Source organism: Rhinolophus sinicus, linkage group LG06, assembly GCF_036562045.2.
Source record: "Rhinolophus sinicus isolate RSC01 linkage group LG06, ASM3656204v1, whole genome shotgun sequence".
Lineage (NCBI taxonomy): Eukaryota > Metazoa > Chordata > Mammalia > Chiroptera > Rhinolophidae > Rhinolophus > Rhinolophus sinicus.
Genome location: NC_133756.1, coordinates 15,388,785 through 15,403,942, shown reverse-complemented (window position 1 = coordinate 15,403,942; position 15,158 = coordinate 15,388,785). Strand labels below are relative to the sequence as shown.

General features: G+C 53.9%; 1 protein-coding gene across 22 annotated transcripts in view; it reads right to left on the bottom strand.

The window, feature by feature from the left end:
• The window catches only part of PTPRF (protein tyrosine phosphatase receptor type F), a 101,306-nt gene that overhangs the window by 73,272 nt on the left and 12,876 nt on the right, over window positions 1–15,158 (bottom strand). For 16 of the 22 annotated variants that reach the window (XM_074334563.1, XM_074334566.1, XM_074334577.1 and 13 more), the window contains exon 1: window positions 1,714–1,732. The gene's annotated coding sequence lies outside the window, so the exon portion shown is untranslated. Of the gene's footprint in view, window positions 1–1,713; window positions 1,733–5,853; window positions 5,931–12,808; window positions 13,018–15,158 lie in introns of those variants that run through there. The other 6 variants (XM_019751123.2, XM_019751127.2, XM_019751126.2 and 3 more) reach the window with 5 other exon arrangements.

Sequence of the window (15,158 nt, the reverse complement as noted above, 5' to 3'; positions counted from 1 at the left end):
CCTCTGTCCTTGTCCCAGCAGGGTCACAGGAAAACTTCAGGGCGCCACATGTTCAAATGGGCCATCCGCGCTGAGGCAGGACCCTGGGCACAGGGAAAACTGTATTCTGGATTGGCTGAATGCCTCCAGGCCTGGTGTTCCCTCCCCACTCTGCTAGGCATCTGTGTGAAGCTTTCCGCATGGCCACACCACCTAATACAGACACACTGCTCCTGCTCCCCAGACCCGATGGGGAGCTCCCGAGGGTTTCCCTCCCATGTCCCCCACAGAGTGAGCTTTAGGGGATTCACACCAATACCCACCGGCTTTGCTCATGCCTTGCTCTGGGCAGGGGCTGACATATGGTTAAGTGCCTCATTAATGCTCTAAAAACACCACAGGACATAGAGGGGGAGTGACTGATGGTGAACACACATTGGGGCCCAGCACTGGTACCCACTGACTCTGGTGGGAGAGTCAGGAGGCAGCTGACCCTCAATTATAAGAGAACCTGCAAGGAGGTGACAGAACTGGTGAACACGAAGGGGCAGGGCTCACAGACGCGTCTGCTCCTTCCTAGAACCTGGACCCTAGTCTCAACTGAGGCACTCAAACAAAGGTCATGAGATCAGGGGACAGCAGGTGAGCAAAGGTACTGGGACAAAGCAGGCAGGACTGTGAAGTGGAACGGGGTTGAACACAAAGGGAAAGGGGTGGAAGATGCCCCTTGTCCCAGATCTTGCCAAAAGTCTGAGACAGGAGCTGAGCATAAAAAGAAGCAAGTTTGAGGGGCCTGGGGGGCATCCAGCACCATGTACACCACGCCTAGGCTTCCGCTCAAAGATCAGAGCTCAGGCGGCTGAGACCAGGAGAGGGAGCCCCCACAATGATGCCCTGCATGGCCAACTGGGAATGGAGGTCACAGATCACAAAGCCCTGCCGGGACTTGGTCATCATGGTGCAGCAAACAATAGACTTCAACATCCCAGCAGACATCAGGTGGCGAACTGCCCAGCCAGGCTGTCACGGGGGGCACGGTCCCCTGACACAATCATCCTGTAGCCCCTGGTACAGATATCCTGGGTTTATAGCTCAGTGGTGTGTTGTACCAAAGAACAAGGGCAGAGAGGCCTAGTATAGACATCATGGGGGCAATGATACACTATTCAGAGGTTTAATCTGAGGTATAAACGCCCAGTGTGAACCCCCTCAGTACAGACATCGCAGGGGCTTAACGCGCAGGAACACACATCATGGGGGTAGAGCTCCCTGGGACAGACATAAAGGGTCTGAAGCGACAGAGAACAGACACCTGGATGCAACTCCCCAGGACAATCACAGGGCGTAACCCCCTGCAGCTGCCTTGGTCCACACGTAGGGTAAGTGTAACTCCCAGATGCAGACATCACAGAGGTGTGGCCGTCTGGTCCAGACATCAGGGATAGACCGACAATACAGACATGATGGGGGTGTCACCGCCTGATAGGCATTATAGGGGAAAACTCCCCAGTACATTATTATAGAGGTGAAACCCCCTGGTATAGACATCATGGAGGTGTCAACCCCGGTACCAATATGAAAAGGATATATGTCCCCAATATAGCCATCATGGGGGCGTAACGCCAGAGCAGACATCATGTGGGACAATCTTGGATGAGATTCTGACCACGGGTGTCAGAGAACCTGGGCCTCTGGTAACCCCACTCCAACGTGACAAAGACAAGTAACCCTTACTTGGGGACTCCAGGGACCCCGGGTATCCAGGTCTGGGGTGTTCAGGACACTGTTCTGATCCAGGACGCAGAACAGACAAAGGTGGAGAAGCCGAAAAGATATCTCCTTCCCAGAAAGCTCTGCCAGCAGCCCATGGACATGGGGACACAGCTGCCCAGAGAGAAGGGGAGACACTAGAACACACAAACACAGACACATACTCAGGCAACCACGTAGCTGCGGGAGCCAGGGCCTCTCCCTCACCAGCTCCGTGTGTGGGCAAGCTGCCTCCTGCCCCACAATCAGCATAGTCCCTGCCCCGTGTCAGGCAGTGCAGGCCGCTCCCAGCTCTTGGGCCCCCTTGTCAGAGTCCTGGATCCCTGGGCTTGCCCCCACTCCAGGACTCAGGGTCACCTGTGGGGAGAAGGGGGAAGAGGAGCAGGGCGGCGGGACCAATGCTAGCTAGCCTTGCGGGGGTTGCTGAGAACCTTCTGAATCCAGCGTGACAGTGTTAAGAGCAGACCTTCCCCTTCCACCAGCATGGCGGGGTGAGTCTGGGCTTTTAACACCTGAGATGCAAACAAGGCCTGAACATTTACACACTCAGACACGTCTCTGAACTGCACTGTGGACCACTGCTTCTACCAAACTGACATACTTGGGCAGGAAAACAACTCCATACTGTGTGATACTGTAGAATATAACCGGATGTCATTTTTTCTACATTCAGAATGGTTTTAATATATCCTTTTTCTTTGCTCCATCACTGTAAACCTGCCAACTGCCCTTTCTTGGGAAGAACTGTCCTTTATTCTCAAATTTTGTCCTTGGTGTTAAAATGTCCTTTCTTGTATAAAATGATGGTGATAGCAGATAGCAGTTATTTTTTTATAATGTCCTTACTTGGCAAAATTAAAAATTGCCAACCCCATGTCTGGCCCCCAAGTACGTTTGGAAATTGTAGTTGGTTAGCGAAATCGAAGGGAAGAGGAAGGAGGAGCAGGCACCACACACAGCCACAGGATTCAGATATTAACGTCACGGAAATGCATGTTACACAGAGGTCACGTCACCTCCATGCAGCGCACTCTAACCACCCATCAGCCTCAGAGCACCCCCCAGACCATATGATGCCAGAGATTGGGGTGGGGGGGGTTTCCTGGCTAGAGAACAGCTGGGATCATTCCGAATCCTCCTCATGAATATGCAAACACAGATTGATTTGTTTCTCTTGGGCACGTGTTATTATTCACAAATATTAATTAATCTCCAAATACCACCTGTTCCTACAGCCTCCTCCCTGCCTCCTCCCCAGGCCAGGACCCTGGCTCCCAGGAGGCTGGGGCCCCAAAATGGACACCAGCAGGAAGGGTATCCAGGGCCCCACAGAGCACTGGCCAAGGGGAGAGGCGGGTGCTTGGGCAAGAGAAGCCTGAGGGCAGGGTGAGCTGGGAGCTGTCACCTTCTGACCAGTAAGCCCTTTTGTCATGTCCTGGACAGTTCACCGCGTGGCACTGCAGCAGCGGCCACGGAGACGGAAACAGGCTTGTTACACTCGGGAAGGGAAAACCAACATGTTTCCAGCTCTCACCAAACCAACCGCCGGATTATGACGGGAATAAATCACAGGCTCAGCAGCGACCCCGGCCCGGGGGAAGGAGGCGGCCAGCAGCAGGCTGCCTTCCTCCTGCAGCCAGTTGGCCAGTATCTGTGAGGGCAGCCAGGAACCGCTCGTGTGCCCTCTTGCAGCTGGGCTCTACCCTCTCGAAGCCCTCAGCTTCTCAGTTCCCCCTGGGAATGGAGGGGGGATTAGGAAGAGTGTCCCAGAGTCTCTGGGGGTGTCACAAGGTCCAGCAGAGGCTTAGCTCTGGGGTCAGACCACAGGGACTAGCAGAGGCCTGTTCCTACAGTTATAATCCCTGCGCCACCAGCCGCAGCCTCTTTCCTCAGGAGAGTGGAGCCTCCCCTGGGGGAACGCTCACCGATGTGGCTGCGTCCGGGCCTATGAACTTGCTGTTCTCTCTGTGGGGATGAACGCCCTTCTCCTGCCCCCAGCCACCTATTCACCCTTCAGAACTCAGCTCACGTGGCCCATAACTGAAAATCTTCCCGGACTGGTCCTCCCGTTTTCCAGATTTGTACAGATTAGTGAAGGCAGCAAGAAGTGGGACAGACCAGTAGTTCTCAACCCAGGGTGATCCTGTCCCCTGTGGGACATTAGGCAATGTCTGGGGGCATTTGTCAAGACTGGGGATTGGGGTGGGGAAGACAGGTACTACTATCATCTAGGGGGGAGAAACAAGGGATACTGCTGGCATCCTACATAACAGGCCAGCCCCCGACAAGAAAAGATTATGTGGTCCAATATCAACAGTATTGAGGTTGAAAAGCCCTGATCTGGACAACAAGATCTTTTGTGGATGCAGCCTAGGGCCTACCCTGGCCCCTGCCCTAGAACCCCGTCCCCTGTGAGTACCCTGGGCCCCATACCCAAGGCCCCGGCCTGACTTAACTCTTGTATTAGCAGTCCCTGGGCCTCAGGGTCTCAAAGCACCTTCCCCTCCCCCTCCAAATCAGCCTTGTCTCCAGAAGCCAAGCTTTACAGCACATCCCACCCCTACCCCTTCAGACACACCAGCAGCAAGTGGCCTCCCCAGAAGATAGAGGACTCCACTTGCAGGCATCTCTTCTGGTGAGACTGGGCTCCCAGGTAGGTCTGACCCATCATCTTAGATGGACAGGTGAAGGGACGCACAGTATTCCCTTACCCACCCTCCCCATCAGATCTCTCCGACCTGTGACAAGGCCCTACCTGCTGCAGTTTTTAAATAACCCCAATGGCCATCTCACCACGCACAGGGCCTGGCCCCTAGCAAACACCAAATACATGTTTATTTCCCTCCCCTGCCCAGGCCAGACCCTTCTCTTCCGTGCCTTCTTCATTCAGCCCGCCACGCAGAACTGTTCAGTGAGGCTGCTGGGCCCTGAGCCAGGAGGCAGGCTGATGAGCAGAACAGTCATGGCTCTGCCTTCGAGGGGCTCCCAGAGGACAGCTCACCTAGAACTCCTCCTCCCGATCCCACTCCTCCTCCAGGTCCCCATTTCAGTGACAGCAAAGCCATCAACCTGGGCACCCTAGCCAGCCAGTTCTCCTCTAATTCTCTCCTCATCCCACACACCCAGGTGGTCAGTAAGTTTCAATCTGCCTTACATCCATCCGAACGACCACACTGTCTGGAAGACCTCATCACCGCCCACCTCTTCAGTGGGCTTCCTGACCCAGGTCACTCCCTTGCAATCCATCCTGCACAAACTCATGCCCCCCGTTAGCTTACAAACACGCAAATCTGATCATGTCCCACAAGCGCAGCTTTGTTTGCTGTTTTATTCCACAGTAGACACGTAGACAATGTTTCCTAAATAGATAAAAGGATGGGCAAATGGATAGATGAATGCATGGGTGTTGCTTCTCTGCTTAAGAACCTTCAATGCCTCCATGTCACCCTCAGGGAAAAGTCCAGAGTCATTAGCCTGACATCCAAGGCCCATCGGGTCATGACTCCAATATAACTCTCCAACCTCATTCCCTACAACTCCAACCCACCTCTTGTGCTTCCAGCAAAAAGGAAAGAGAAGGAGACCTCAAGGAGGCAAGGAGGGATGTGCCCCACATCCTGTGGGTGTCCTACTCTTTCTACCACAAGGAGTAGGGAACAGTCTTTTATACAGAAACGTGGCCAATGGAAAAGCAGACGAGACTGGTGTTAAGTCCCAGGATGTCACCAGGAAGCCTATTTCACACCTACAGCAGCTGACAAGCTGTATATCAGTCTTTACTCACCTCCATCATCCATTCCGGTCAGAAACCCAGGCAGCATCCCTGACACCTCCCCTCCCTCATGCCCCACATTCAATCCTCCACCATGTCCTGTCTGCTCCACCTCCCTAAATAGCACTCAAATCCCCTTCCTCCACTCCATCACCACCTTCCTGGTCCAGGCCTCCATCACCTCTCAGCCACACACACACTGGATCATGTCATAACCCTAGTGACAATCCTTCCACGGGTCTCCACCAGCCTGTGTCAAAATCCAAACTGCTCAGCCTGTCCCACAGGACCCCTCTGCACCCCTGCCCCCAGCACACTTTGGGTACACTCACCAGGTCTTTGCTTCCTCAAACTAGTCACTCTTGGACAACCAGCACTGAGGGCAAGGCCCCCGGGCCTCCGCTCCTTCCTGGAGAGAGAGGAAAGGATGAGAACATCACGAATTTTATCACAGGGCAGCCAGATGGCTCAGTTGGTTAGAGTGCGAGCTCTGAACAACAGGGTTGCCGGTTCGATTCCCACATGGGCCAGTGAGCTGCGCCCTCCACAACTAGATTGAGGGACGACGACTTGGAGCTGATGGGCCCTGGAGAGACACACTGTTCCCCAACAAAATTTATTAAAAAAAAAAAAAAAAGAAAGAATTTCATCACAGCAGAGTATTTACTAACATGGAAAGATATTCAAAATTTGCTATTTATGCAGGGGGAAAGCAGGTTATAGAACTGTCACATAGGACGATCCCCACTTAGTGAAAATGCCCATTTCTTCACTTCACTCACTCATTCACTACTCCTGAGCACCCACTATGTGCCAGGCTTTCTTCCAGCCACCCAGCTTACAGCTGTGAACAACACAGACCCAGTCTCTGACCTCCGCAGTAACTGTGTCCAAACTCCTCAGCATAACCATCCTGCCAGCAGGGCAGTCGGTGCCCCACCTCTGCAGCCCCACCTGCCCATGTTCCCCTCTCTTCCACCAGCCAACTTCCAAGAACTTATTCTCCTGATCCTCAAATGTGCCACATTTCTTCTAGTCTTCCAGCTTTGCCCATGCTATGTGCCACTGCCTGGAATGCACTGCCCACGTTCTAGCCAATCACCCCTCGGATCTCAGAGCCAGTGGCACTTTCTCCGGGAAGCCTTCCATGATGTCCCAGACTACATGCTGAATCTTGCCTTCGTGCAGTGACCACAAATGCAATGATTTATTTATTTACACATTTGCTGAGTGGTCGCTGAGTCCCGACCATGAGCTCAGTGTGCGGCCAGCTGAGCTCCGTATCCCTAGCACCCAGCAGAGACCTGGCACATAGTAGGTGCTCCGTCAAGGTCTGCTGAGTGGATGAATGAACAAACGAGATCACAGAAAACAGCCCAGCCTAGAAGAACCACACCAGCATACATGCAGCCCTCAAAGAAGCTTCAGAAGCAATATTTATTTTTGACTTTCTGCTTCTCCATAATTTTTAAAATGAAGGTGTGCCCCAGGATGCCTCCTCCGCTGGCACACAAGCAGCGACGAAGCCCGGCCCCTTCCTTCTAGATCCATTACTGAGCCCCCACCAGCATGGACACCATCCTGGGTGGGGGCAGGGGTCAGACACACCCACTCCACCTCATCACCGCCTCACCCAGCTCAGCGACTTGGCACCGCTGGTGCCCACTCGAGGCAGACTGCACCTCACAGCGGGTTTCTCCTCAGCCTCACGCCCCCACATGCACACGGATACCCGCCCCACACAGCAATGTCAAGGCGGCTCCTGCCAAAGTGGACACACAGGAACGGGCTCAGGGAGCGTCCTTACCAGCCCACGCCAGCCTCCCGCACCTGGGAATCGTCCTCACGTCCTCATTTGAGACTGACCGCCTTTGCCAACATGGGGGATGTCCTCACTGACTGAACTCACCAATCCAGTACCGTCCGCACTGATCCTGTAGCTCATAGCCTCTCCTGCCTCCACCACCCCATGGCCCCCAAGAACCCACAGCCCTGGGCCTCACTCAGGATGGCTGCTTGCTTCCCTGCCCCAGCCCACCGAGTTTCTCCACAAAGTTCCCTGTGGCCACTGCTCCCAGCACACAGGCTGCCAGGCGGGTCTGGCCAGACAAACCAGCTTCCGTGTCCCAAACTCAAAGGCCCATTTGTCTGGGGACGTCCGCGGGGCCTCACAGTGCCAGACGTGAAGCTGTTGGCTCCACTGCTGCTCAGGGACCCTGGGGCAGAGGGGTAGAGTCTCAGGCGGAAAACAGGGAGGGTCCCTCAAGCCAGCAGGCAATACTGCCATGCCCATGGCCACACCAAGAGTACTGGGCCTGGTATCTGGAAACTGGACTGAAACTGAGCAGGAGCCATACCTGGAAAGATGAATGTGCCCCAAATGGCCTGGAAACGGTCAGAGAACAGATAAAACAGATACCTGGAAAGACCCTAGAGCACACAGAACAGCACCAGGGCAGCATTCTAGAACAGCTGTAACAGCACCTGGAATCACACCAGTCCGGGATCAAACTGGCCCCCAAACCACCTCGGCAGGCAATCAGAATCACCCCTCAGCTTCACCAGAACCACGCTAGACTCACCCTGGGAAGAGCCCAGAACAATCAGAACTGCTGGATACACCCAGAAGACCAACTAGAAAGCTCCCCAGAAAGAAACTGACTGGTACTGGAACCAGGTTAGAAATCACTGGTTGGCACCCAGAAAGGCCTCAGGAGGGGTGAGGTTGGCAGCAATGACCAAGATCAGGTAAAAAGGCCTTGGCACCAATCAGGGCTGCCTTGCAACAGGGCTCTCTGTCATCGGTCAGACCTAGAACCTGGCCTGGCAGCAGGGCCAGGGACGAACTGAAATCTGGAGAAGCGCAGATGGCCCTCTGGGACAGCCCCCTCTGGCTGCACCAGGAACTGTCCCCAGAAGCAGCGGCTAAAACACTGCTGAGGAGCAAAAACCATCCTTAGATGTGGAGGTGAGGGACACACAAAGTCCAGGTGCATCTGGACCTCAGAAGCAGACATGGGAGGCAAGAATCCCTCACTAGATGCCCAGGGTCCAAGCTGGGTAGAGGACATGGGGAACTGAACACGCTGAGGCTGCCCCTTCTCAGAATTCCCTGAACCCACCCCCAACATGGGGTCTCTTCCCCAGGGCTTCTTTTTCTAGTCTTCTCACACCAGCCTACCTGAAGGTCAAAAATACCTGAACAACACATACACGGTCCCATAGATGATGAGGGCTGAGGTCTGGGCACTCCCTATGTTGAGCTCCTCCAACTTGGTTGCCTAAGCTCAGAATTGTAGCTACTTTAGGTGAGCAGGTGTCCTAACCTTAACAATGTAGAGTTTTTAAAGCCCCCCGCCATTCCGATGGGGGTGGGTTTGTACCACCCCTGTTGGTAACGATTATAACAACTGCTAACACTGAAATAGTGCTTACTGGAAGCACTTTCTGCATATCAACTTTAATCCTCATTAAGAACCCATTGAGGCGTAATATTATACACATCTGACAAACAAGAAAATTCAGAGATGTTAAGCAACTTGCTCAAAGTCACACTGCTATTATGTGGAGTTGAACCCCAACAGTTAGAAACCAGAGTCTGTGCTCTTAACCACTGAGGCTGTCTTGATGTGTACAGCTCTACACTCACATAACTCTCCGTCCTTCCTCTGGCCCAGACTTCTCTCTCAAACTCCAGATATTCACACCCAATCCCCTCCTGGATGTTTCCCCCACCCTGGAAACGGAAACGCAAATGCTGCATCTCAAAGGCAATGTGTCCACCCCTGAGCTCATCATCTGCCCCCTAAATCTACCCCCACCCCTGAGCTCATTATCTGCCCCCTAAATCTACCCCTCTTCCCAAGTCCCTAGCTCTGTGAAGGCCCCACCCAGTCGTTTCCAGGAACCTGGACCCCTTCCTCTTCCTCACTCCCCATCCAACAAATCATCCTGTCCCAATAAATGTGCCTTCTAAATGGCTCCATGTTACTGCTCTATCTAAGCCACCATCATCTTTCACCTGACTTACCTGCACCCTCCTCGTCACTGAGTATCCTATCTCCATCCACTTCCCACTGCCACAGAATCCTCACTCCAAGCTTCAGTCCTTTGGTGTCTCCCTTCTGTGTTCTCAGAGTAAAATCACAGCTACTTAACAGGGCATTCAAAGCCCTCTGTGATCTGCTATATCTCTGAATACCCCAAAAGCAACAAGACCTCTGAATCTTCACTCAGATTGTTTTTTCCTGCCTAGAATGCCCTTTCTTCAACTGGAAAACTCTTATTCAGACCTCAAAACCCAATTCAGATAGCCCCTTCTTGGTGTCCTCTGGACTATCTCATCTTGACCTCAGGACTCTCCCCTGCCTTATCATGTTGAACGCTGTCAACCTTCTAACCTCAGCTCAGAACTTCAATTGCTTTAGGTGAGTTGATGCTGAGCTAAACCTCAGCAGCTTCTAAGGTGTGGGCTGTCTCTTCTACACAGCTGTTAATCCCACAGAAAGCAAGGCAGCCTGGCTGGAAGTGCCTAGCCCAGAGTCTGGCACACAGTCGACAATCAATAAGAGGTTACTGAATTGCTCTGCATTTCCCATGATGCAATCTGTTCCCCCAGGGACCATGAGCTTCTCAAAGGCAAGGCCCTGGCTGCAAGCTTGGTCCAAGCACACAGCAGTGTCAGTCACACGGAAAGCGACTGCCACTGCTGTTGATGCACTGCCACACAGTTCCCTTGGTTTCTCACAATAGTCTTGACACCCAACCAGGGTTAAATTAGCTTCCCCCTTTCACAGGAGGTGAAACTGAGGCTCAGGGAGGAAGGAATCTCCTTCAAGGTCTCAAACTGGGAAGTGGAGGAGCTGTAGTGCTTGTCACAGCCTCTATGAAGGAGGTCCAGGTCCCTCTTCTCCAAAAGACTCCCTGACTGAGGGCCCCCACCACTGGACTCCCACAGTTAGGGTGATGGGAGAGAGTGGAGGGAGCACAGATCGCCAGGGGCAGCATACTGTTGCATACCAATACAATTTCCAAGAAAAGTTTTGGCCAGTCTCCTCCTGCAGTGCCCCCTGCCCAAACTGCTTCACCAGCACCCAAATCCAGCCTCCTCTCTTGCTAGCCAGACACCACATCCACCCTCACTGGGTACACAAAGATGAACAGAGAGGAGGTCAGGAGCTGTGGGGGGAGAAAAACAAGGAGAAAGGAACGAATTATATTAGAACAATTTCCTCGTTAAAGGAAAGAAAGAGGGAAGAGGAAGAGCAATGAAAAGAAAACAACTGCAGAGACATTTCAAACGATAAGGGGTACCCTGAGCCAGCAAAAACGTGTAAGAAAGTGTGCACACACCCCTCCCTAAATGTGCACAGGGGTGTTATAAGTGCACAAGCACAGCAGTGGTGCATGCTGTGCAAACACAGATTTCTGAGCTCTGGCTGTTGTGCAGGCCCAAGTGTGCAAGTGTGAGGGCAGGAAGGCAAGTTGGATGTGGTGGGGGGAAGCTGAGTGTGGAAATGAGGGGGGTGTGGGTGTGTGGCTTGTGCAGGGACAAGGGGGGTCCTGCGGATATAGGGGACTGTGTTTGGGGAGTTACACCTGCTTCTTCTTGAAGCCCTAGGCTCATTCATGTAATCAGTGAAAAACAGGGATTTTCTTGCTTCCTGAAGCAAGAATTAATAAGGAGCCAAGCAGAGAATTTCCTGAGATTTCCTGTCAGAACCCTCCTGTGGATCCCATCGGATCCCTATTGCCTCTCAAAGGATCAGTCAGATCCTTTTCCTTCTCAGGGGATCCCTTACCCTTCTCAGGGGATCCAAGTACCCCCTGGAAGCACCACCCCAGTTCCTTTTCCAGGCCTCCCACCCCAATGCATTTTTCTGGATTCTCTGGCCAGATTCCCCCACCCGGTCACTCTGGATCCCTGCCCTAGTCTGTTCAGCAGCCAAAGTGGAGCCTTTATCACCACCACTCAGTAGTCCAGCCTCCCAGGCTCTGCCTCACTGCCCCCAGGGGAATCCAGAGGTTCCCCTAACTGGCAGCCTCCCTTCCATTTCACAGCTCAGGCAGGGACAGGGATCCCACCCCCAACCTGCTCCAACTGGGGGCCCCTGCACTAGAGCAGGGGATGTTGAAATGGGGAGGAAAGCTAGCCCCTCCCTCACCTTGGGGTGGAAAAACCAGAGGGGCAGCATTCCAGAGAAATGGGGAGGGGGTCTAGCACAGCGGGGCGGAGACTCGGGTCAGTGGGAGACAGAGACACCAAGAGACCAGTGAGAGACAAGACAGAGAGATCTGGAAGAATCAGTAATGGGGGCGGGAGCAGAGAGACCCGACGAGAGAAAACAGGGACCTGGGGATGGAGAGCGGAAAGACCCTGGGATTGCAGGGGGTTGACACTGGGAAGCAGTGACACAGAGAGACAGATACAGAGATGATGAAGGGCAGAGATAGAGACCGAGAAAGAGAGAAAGAAGCTGAGACAAAAATGTGGGCACCGCGATGAGGACCAGGGCACACCAGGACGGGACGGGACGGGACGCCGGGCGGCGACTGAGTGAACTTTCCGGAGCCGGTCCGAGTGGACACGTCCTCCCGGGACAGGTCAATGCAGAGCCTCCAGGTCGCCGCACCGGGGTGGGGTGGGTACGGCCCACCTTGGCCCCTCCCCAGCCCGCGCTGGCAGCTGAGTGGGGGTTGGGGTTCCAAATCCGCGCCCGGCGCACCCCGGGACCGCACGTGCGCCGGGGCGGCGACCGAGACCCCGCCGAGTCGGCTGCGGATCCTCTGCCGGCTGGGAGGGGGCGCCCGTGCGGCGGGGGCGGGGGCGCGGCCTGGACCCGCCCGGGGCTGGGGTGGTGGTGGGAAGTGGAGGGCCGCCCCCGGAGCGCGTCCGCGCTGGTGGAGGGGGGAAACAGGGCGGGACTGAGGAGGGGGAGCACAAATGCAAAATGGAAACTTTGCACTAGGAGGGTGGGGGGCGCGGGCTGCGGCTCAGGTGCGGCGGGGAGGCCGGGCGAGGCGGGGGAGGGCGGCGAGAAGCCGGCCAGCCGGCGGCGGTGGGGGGCGCGTCTGCCGCGGGGTAGCGCGGGGAGGAGCCGCCGGGCTTGGGGGGGTGGCTGAGCCGAGGCTGCGGGCTCGGCAGGTGGGGGCGCGGCCCGGCCTCAGCGGCGCCCCCAGCCCCCCGGGACCGCCCCCAGCTCTGCTGGGTGGACTCGGGGAGAGAACGGGGGGAGTGGGGAAGGAAAGCACACGGAGAGGACTGGAGGGGGCGCGGGGGTCACTCACCACCTATCCAGGGGCCGTCGGTCCGCATGTCCCCCCCAAGCCGCTGGGGCCGCTGCTCCCTCTCGTCTTCTGCCGCCGCCCCGAGGTCCCACTCCCGCCACCGCCACCCGAGCTGGAGCCGGAACCGGTGCCCGAGCCGGAGCTGGAGCCGCCGCCTCTGCCGCCGCCGCCACTGCTCCCGCCGCTCCCGCGCCAGCTCCAGCCGCGCGCCCCCGCTCGCGCCCGCGCCCGCGCCCCTGCCCCTGCCGTGCGCGTCCCCGGCGCCGCCCCTCCCCTCGTGCACTCTCGCTCATACAGCCGCGGAGCCTACTAGGCCCGGCGAGGCCATAACCCAACCTCGAATCTGCACTGACTGGAACTCTCAGTATTGAACCAGAACTCCAATAGTGAGCATGGATAATCCCGAACTCCCAGACGAAGTCCAGATCCTATTGGGGGCTCCCAATCCTAATATGAGTCTAATAGTTCTCTAGGACACCATTTCCTCCCCATACAAATCTGAACCTAATATTGAGCCCAGATACACCCCAAACCCCAAATTGAGTTTAAATCCCTAAATCTGCCCCGAAATTGGCTTAAATAGTAATTTAAATCTGAAGCCCTATGTTGATCCCAAATACTAATTCTGACTCTAAATCCTTTTACCACCTTTACCCATCTAAGCTTGATAGTGATACTGGCACCAACTCTGGTTCTTAAATGGACCCCAGTACCAATACTGAGACCTCCATCCTTATATGAACACTAAAATCTAATAGCTACCTTGTTATGGACCCCAGTACGCTCTCTTTTGAACCCCAAACCTTAACATAAAACTCCAATACTGCATTCCCAATTCCAGGTCAACACCACCACACTTTCTACATTTTTGTAAATTGGGACTCTGACTTCCTAAATCAGGATTGAATCATCAGACAATGACCTAACACAAATACTGACCTCAAACCCCACCCATCCTTGGGGCCATTTAAGACCCTAACTTAACCCAACTCTAATAATAATCATGGAATCCAAGATTAATGAGACTGGCTTTGCAGAAACTCCATGCAAACCCACTTCATCCCCATATCCACCTTCTACTTCTCTGACCTGATGTCAACCTCAACTCAAGGCTAGCCAACACCCCAATATTTAGACCAATTCCTTCTGTGAACCTGAATCAAGTCTGGAATTGGCCCTTGAGTTCAAGACTTGCTGATGTCTCCCAAACTCGATATAAACCTTGGTATTAAGTTTCTGACTTCTGATACCAAACTTGTATACCAATCCTATACATTTCTGAGCTAAACCAATAACTTAAGTGAAGATTTATTTAAAGCCCTGACTCAGGGACTTGGTGATCTCCAAACCCAGAGTCATATCTCAACACCAAAGCCCCCAGCTTCAAACCCACCCTCCCAGTCCATGCCACCACCACTTAAGAGTCAGCCAAAACCACACCAGCCCTCTCCTGCTCACCCCCCTGGTGAAAGATGGAGAATCTGCCCCTACTGCCTTGGTCTCAGGTAAGGACTCCTGTGGGGTCTCTCATCTTCTATGGGGTCTCTCTGATACCTCTGTGAGTTTGGGGGTCAGGTGAGATATAAACAAAGTTTTGGGATTGTTGAAGCACCTAGATTCAGGGAGCACAGTGTAATAATGTGCAGGGATCTAGGGATCCAGGCTGAGGGGTCAAGTTCTGGTTATCACCTAATTCACTGCCTGCTTTTGCCCATGATTTGGATTCAGAAACAGTGCGTGTGCGCCCCCTGGTGTGTGAGAAGAGGATGGTACTGGCTTCAGTGTTTCTAGGCAAACAATTAGATCCTGATGACAAACAGATCAAAAATGAATATTCCCAGTCAGTGGTTTTTTACCCATTGGTAATTTTGGTGTACTGTCGGGAGAAATAGTAAAAGTTTTATGCGTTTTTAGACATTTTTTTCCAGTGTTTCAGAATTCAGGGTGGGTTTAGGTTTTTGTTTGAGTTTTCTTACCCCAACTTAAAAAAGTTTACTTTTCAACCAATTATGCCTGCTCATTTCTGATTTGTGAAAACAGTCCTTCCCCTTGGCTTCCATAGCCTGTACTCTCCTCACTGGCCACTCTTTCTCAATCTTTACCACCTCCTGCTCCTCCCAGGGTCTGTGCTAGCCTTCCCCCCCCCCCCCATCCGTTCTCTCTGGACCATCTAGACCACCACCAACCATATACTGATGACTTCCAAAACTCTATGTCCAGTCTGGGCCTCACTTTTGAGCTCAGGACCCACATAACCAAGAACCTTCTCCACACTACTCCCTGCATGTCCCTCAGGTACACCAAATTCACTCTCCCTCCTACCCCAGATCTGCTGGTCTTCAATAATTCC